The sequence below is a fragment of the Chelonia mydas genome, chromosome 9 (assembly GCF_015237465.2).
Source record: "Chelonia mydas isolate rCheMyd1 chromosome 9, rCheMyd1.pri.v2, whole genome shotgun sequence".
NCBI lineage: Eukaryota > Metazoa > Chordata > Testudines > Cheloniidae > Chelonia > Chelonia mydas.
The window spans coordinates 96,251,901-96,257,916 of record NC_057855.1 but is presented as its reverse complement, the minus strand read 5'-3'; positions in this window follow the sequence as shown (position 1 = coordinate 96,257,916).

Sequence of the window (6,016 nt, the reverse complement as noted above, 5' to 3'; positions counted from 1 at the left end):
CAAGTCATGATTGTTTGGGTTTGTTAGTCGTTAGCTGCCTAGCTACCTGTTTAACTCAGGTAGAAGTGATGCTTCCAGCTGCAGTTCATTGCTGACTAAACAAATACAGCTGCAGTTGTCTCCATATGATTATCTGGCTGTTAATCCCTGCCAAATACATCTATACATTTTGACTACATATAGTATGCCTAATTTGTTGAGATTAACTATTTTTCTTAGAAAAGCAATTTAAGCAGCTCCCTGATGTAAAGTAGGCAGAAACCCTCACAGCTGCTATATATCTAAGAGTTAGATTGTGCCTTTAAGATCAAATATATAGAAGTGAAAAGGTAAATTGCGTATCTTCCAACGATCACAAAAGCAGAGCAATCTATCATCTGTGAAGGCTTTTTTATGTCTCTTATTGTACATCTTCCCTACAATGTAAATCTAAATGAAAAGTACTATTATTTTTTATTAGAGAGAGAAGCTAAGTGAGGTAATAATCTTTTATTGAACCAACTTCTGTTGGTCAGAGAGACAAGCTTTCAAACTACACAGAGCTCTTTCAGGCCTGGAAAAGGTACTTAGAAGGCATGTCTACACAGGGATTAAAAAACCCATGGTTGGCCCCGTCAGCTGACTCAGGCTCATGGGACTTGGGTTCCAGGGCTAAAAAACTGTTGTGTAGACTTTTGGGCTCGGGCTGATGCCTGAGCTGTGGGACCCTGCCAGGGTTGAAAGTCTCAGATCTCAGGCTCCAGCTTGAGCCCGAATGTCTACACAGCAGTTTTTAACCCCGCTGCCTGAACCCCCTGAGCCCAAGTCAGCTGACCTGGCCAGGCAATAGGTGTCACAGCTAAATTCAAGGTGGAACAGATTGTTTAGCATATGTAAACACATATTTCAAGGGACCATTCAATGTGAAGTGGCCTGTTAACACCTCTCCAGTCATAGGGGAGAAAGTGGGGGAAAAAGCTGTGGGTAGGGTAAATTGGTTATAGGTTTGTGGTTTATTACACCAATCTAGTATCTATTCGGTCCATGATTTTAAGTGTCTAGCAGAGTTCTGAATGTAAGCTCCCCTGCTTGTCTTTTGAAGGTGTTGTGCAGATTTCCTTTGAGGATGAGGACCAGCAGCTCAAACACTAGATGGGGATGGCTGAGTTACTGCAGAGAATTCTTTCCCATGGGTCTGGCTGGTGGGTCTTGCCGCATGCTCAGGGTCTAAGTGATTGCCTTATTTGGGGTCGGGAAGGGATTTTTCCCCAGGTCAGATTGGTGGAGACTCTGTGGGGGGTTTCAATGTCTTCTGCGCATAGGTCACTTGCAGGTTTGGTGTAAATGGTGGGTTCTCTGTAACATGAAGTCTTTAAATCATGATTTGAGGACTTTAGTAACTCAGCCAGAGGTTAGGGAGTCTATTACAGGAGTGGGTGGGTGAGATTCTGTGGCCTGCAATGTAGATAGTGATGGTCCCTTCTGGTCTTAATGTCTATGTGTCATTTTGTAAAAGGTGTTCACCCACAGGTGACAGTGTTTGTCTTATTTTTTTCCTCCGTGAGTTCATTCAAGAGGGTAGTGATTATGTGGCTGAAACAAGACAGTTATTGGGGCATTTAGTGTGCTGGAAGAGATACAGTAGAAGTTAGAACCTCAGAGTTACGAACACCTGAGGTATGAACGGACACAACCTCATTTGGAACTAGAAGTATACAAGCAGGCAGCAGCAGCCAGACAAAAACCCCAAAACCAAATACAGTACACTACTGTGTTAAACGCAAACTACTAAAAAAAATATGGGGAAAGTTGTTTTTTTTTTTTTAAAGGTTTGACAAGGTAAGGAAACTTTGTGTTTGTTTCATTTAAATTAACATTGTTAAAAGTAGCATTTTTCTTCTGCGTAGTGAAGTTTAAAAAGCTGTATTAAGTCTATGTTCAGCTGTAAACTTTTGAAAGAACAACCATAACATTTAGTTCAGAGATAAACTTTTCAGAGTTATGAACACCCTCCATTTCTGAGGTGTTTATATCTCAGAGGTTCTGTTGTACACCACATGCTTTGCTAGGCATGTGTAGCACCCATGGATCTTAAAAGGTGTGGTGTGTGGGCTGTTGATCGTCATAGCAGTGGAATTATGTCTACAGGTTTTGCAGCTATTGTTCTGGCAGGGTCTGGTGTTGCTTTGAGTTGGTATGTCCTGGTTTGTGGGGAATTTGCTTCTAATGATGAGCTCGGAAAGGTTTGGGGGGAGGATGTGTGTTTGAAGGTCAGAAGTGGGGGTTTAGGAAAGATTTCTTTCAGGATGTGGTCCCACGGAGTATGGGTTGTAGGTTGATGATCCTCTGCATCAGTTCCACCTTGGGATGTAGGTGACAATTTAGGGGTGGGCGGTCAGAGGGGGGTTTTATTTCTGTATTGAAGCAGGTTCTCTCAGTGTACTTGTAGGTTGCCTCATGGAACGGGCCACCCTTCTCTGTCAAGGTGTATAGACCAGACTACATATATTACCATTTATTATTTGTATTTCAGTAATAGCAAGGGGCTCCTCTTAGGGATCAAGTGTGGCAGATGCAGTACAAACATGGAGTAAAATTACAAGCCCTGCTTCAAAGAGCTTGTAGTTAAAGGCCCAGATCCTACAATGAGCGGTTTCTGGGCAGACCCCTGCACAGCCTCAGTGAAGGAGTTGGTGGGTGAGATTCCGTAGCCTGCGTTGTGCAGGAGGTCAGACTAGATGATCATAATGGTCCCTTCTGACCTTAAAGTCTATGATTCTATGAAGTCAGTGGGGATCTATGCACCCACAGGAGACTGACCACTCAGAGCTCATTGCAGGATCAGGCTCTGAGTCATAGGGGGAGTTAGGTACCCAAGTCCTGTTGACTCCAGGAGTGCACAACAGTTGACAGACAGACACAGATGGGAGGAGACAAAGATACTAACATATTTGTATGCCAACTACAAAATATAGCTCTCCTTATTTCCCATTACTACAGTTACCTACTATGACATCAAAATGAAGTTTTCTGTCTTCTACAAAACTCAGAGTACTCCTGATTATGATGATGCAAACAATTTTGCTAAAAACTCGGTAAGTAGATTCCCCGCCCCCCCCCCCCATGAAATTGTGGATAAGTATCAGGAGACAAGGGCATCTGAAAGAACAATATGAACTTCCAGGGCAAAGCACAGAGAATTGTTCAGTTAACAAAAGAAACAACATTATGGAGTTTCATAACCATGTTATCTGACAGACTTGTAATAAAGAAACACATTGGGAGAGGTAATATCTTTAATTGGACCAACTTCTGGTAGTGAGCGGGACAAGCTTTTGTGCTATCTAGAGCTCTTCTTCAGGTCTGGGAAAGGTAGTCCTAGCATCACTACTAAATGGAAGGTAGAGCAGATTATTTAGCATAAGTAAATATTGTAAGGGACCACTCAAGGTAGAGTGGCCTGTCAACACTTCTGCAGTCTTAGGACAAAAAGAGGGGGTTAGTGGGTCACAGATTATTGTAATAAGACATAAACCTAGTGTTTCAGTTCAGTCCACGATCTGTAGTGTCTGGCAAAGTTACGAATTTAAGCTCCCAGGCTCATCTTTTGAAAGCATTGTGCAGGTTTCCTTTGAGGATGAGGACTGATTGATCAAGCTATATCTGACCTCTCTGTGAAGAATGTTCAGAGGTTAGAATTAGAGTAGGTCAAAAACAGGATGAATTTTGACATTATTGCTAACATTTTTGCAAAAATGTTTACCCATTTTTCAAAAACATTGGAACTATGAATTTACAAGCACCTCTAGTTAAAATATTGACCAATGAAGTGAGCTGTAGCTCACGAAAGCTTATGCTCAAATAAATTGGTTAGTCTCTAAGGTGCCACAGGTCCTCCTTTTCTTTTTAATGAGAAACTTGTTTCTTTTACAGTTTAATGCCAGATTTTCTGAAAGTGAATTTGTTGTGACAAATTATTATGTAAAAACTGCAGGCATGTAAGTACTTGACCATAGTGTGTTTATTTACTCCACAACCTAACCTAAACTTTGGGAGAGTTTGTAATCAAGACCCTACTGACATTTCACAAACGACCTTTCTGCATAATGGGATCCAACCGTGACCTTTAGGAGACTCCAAACTTTGTATTTTGGACATACTTCACCTTGTCCTGCACAAGGCAGGCAGAAAGAACATTTTGAGCCAAACTGTGAACTCATTTGCACCCATGTAACTGGAGTCACAGGAACAAGTTCTGGTTTAAGATGGTGAAAGTGTTCATTGCATCTGGGGTTGTATGGATGTAAGTGAGGTTGGTCAGGATTTTGACCTATGAAAATTCAGAACCAGAGTGTGAGGTCACAGATCACCCACCATAGGCCAAATCTAATGTATCAAACTAGGTACTTATAGGGCTCTTCACTGCAGTATTTGAGGCCCAGACCACGAAAGATATATAGGCCTAATTCCCATTGAAATAAATGGAAGTTAGGCACCAAATACCTTTGAGGATATAGGTCTGAGTGCCTGAAGTCTGCTGCAGGATTTACAGGCTCAAAACTCTATTAAAAACATCATATTTCTGCATCAAACTCCCACATTGATCTTTAGAGCCAAACCCATGTATGTTTATATTTAATCTGTAGGCAGGTGAGAGAAGTGGGGTTGTTTAGCATTTGCTAGATTGATGGAAGTGTCACTTGTACAGACTTTCATATATAGTTTTACCATTATGCACATTTTGACTTTCTACTTTCTCCTCCCTCATCACTTGAATGATGGAGGTTGTGGATGGCAACAATAAAATAAAACATTGCACGGTTTACATGAAGCATGTCAGATTCTGAAAATCTTAAGGGGAAAAATAGAAACTGTGAAATAGAGACAGGGAAAGGGGGATTAAAAATGACAGCTACTGGATCTGCTGTAACCATATGCAAGATGCATTAGTTAAATGGCTCTTAGGAATTAAGGGGTTAAAATTTTTTAAAGTGGGAGTGAAGGGCTTCTAGACTATAGGATGAGAAACATGATACTGGCAGCTTATATTGTACCCTTAGTTGTCTTTCCTCCTGAGCTAATTAGCCCTAAAAAGCAAGACACTGATAGGAAAAATGACATAGCTAGAATGAACAACTGTACAGGATTTAAAATTGGTTTGGGACTTGGGAGGACACTATTGTAAGGAACTGGCTCAAGTGTGCAACTTCTGAATCATGCCATGAGCCCTATGCTATTAATAGGTTCTTAACAACTCCAGTTGTAAGGGCAGGACCATGTGAAGTCTATTGCTGATGTAACCCTGAAGCCTGAGAGGCAACTAGGAGCAGTGTGGTGACATCAGTGATTATTCATGGTGGACCACAGATTTGTTACAGTATGAAATATTCCTGAAGATAGAATGGGGCTGATTTTGTGCCACGGAAGTCAATGGTGAAGTTCCCATTGACTTCAGTGGCCCAAGGTCAGGCTCATTATCAGCTATGGGGCAATTTCTTTAGGAGATTTTTTAAAATATCTATATCTAATCTATATGCTAAGAAAACACTTATTCTGATCCTTTTTAGATACAGGAATAATTCTCCAGGAGGAAGTGTCCAGAGGAGAGCCGATGTACGTATTATAAGACACAAACTCTATCTGTGTTGAGTTCTTCTCCTAGGATTACCTTTTGCTTATACTATATTTTAGTTGCATTCTGAAAGGCAGAAACACAGACACTGTACATTAAAATGTAGTGTGACTACTCTGCGTAGGGATGGTAGAACCTCTAAAGATCAGCTCCAACCATTTTGCTCAGCCAGCTAGGCTGACAGTTCATAGGGTAAGATTGATTTCTCACCACAAATTATCTCAGAAATGAATTTCAAAATACCTGCTCGCCTCCTGGGGAAAGCCCGGCAGGCTGCAGTGTGATTTTACACTCTTGCTATCCCTGCCTGATTTCCATATCAAGGCCAGGGGTTCAAGTGCCCATGGAGGGAGTTAGAAGTGAGACAAGCAAGCTGAGTTTGGGACTTGTTAGTGATATTTGACT